This window comes from Scyliorhinus canicula, chromosome 21, assembly GCF_902713615.1.
Source record: "Scyliorhinus canicula chromosome 21, sScyCan1.1, whole genome shotgun sequence".
NCBI classification, from domain to species: domain Eukaryota; kingdom Metazoa; phylum Chordata; class Chondrichthyes; order Carcharhiniformes; family Scyliorhinidae; genus Scyliorhinus; species Scyliorhinus canicula.
In genome coordinates, this window is record NC_052166.1 from 2302738 (window position 1) to 2303412 (window position 675).

Below are 675 nucleotides of genomic sequence, written 5' to 3' on the forward strand. Positions count from 1 at the left end.
TTTGGAATTCGGGATGGGTGTAGTTTAAGGATAGGATGGGGTTGGGGCCCTACTGTTGGTGGGTTGTTTGTTATAATGAAAATTTTGCTTAAATAAAATTGTATTTTTAAAATTCAGTCCCAGCGGGAACACAGTCTCCAAACGGAGAACTCCGCCAGTATCTCTAATTATCTAATCCCGAGGAAATCTTTATATATCAATGAAACTCCATTCACCCCCTACTTTTATGATGCTTTACTCACCCCCTTTGTAGCCACAAAGCCTGTCTGTCTTTCAATTCAAGGTTTTACAGAACCCCAGCAGTCATACACATATTAACCCAGGATTTTAACCCTCACTGCACCCAAATATGTAGAATACAATATCGCTGAAATTTATACATTCATCACACACTTGAAGAGAGACATTAGTATTAGAACATAGAACAGTACAGCACAGAACAGGCCCTTCGGCCCTCGATGTTGTGCCGAGCCATGATCACCCTGCTCAAACCCACGTATCCACCCTATACCCATAACCCAACAACTCCCCCCCTTAACCTTACTATTAGGACACTACGGGCAATTTAGCATGGCCAATCCACCTAACCCGCACATCTTTGGACTGTGGGAGGAAACCGGAGCACCCGGAGGAAACCCACGCACATTAGGGGAGGACGTGCAGACTCCACACAGA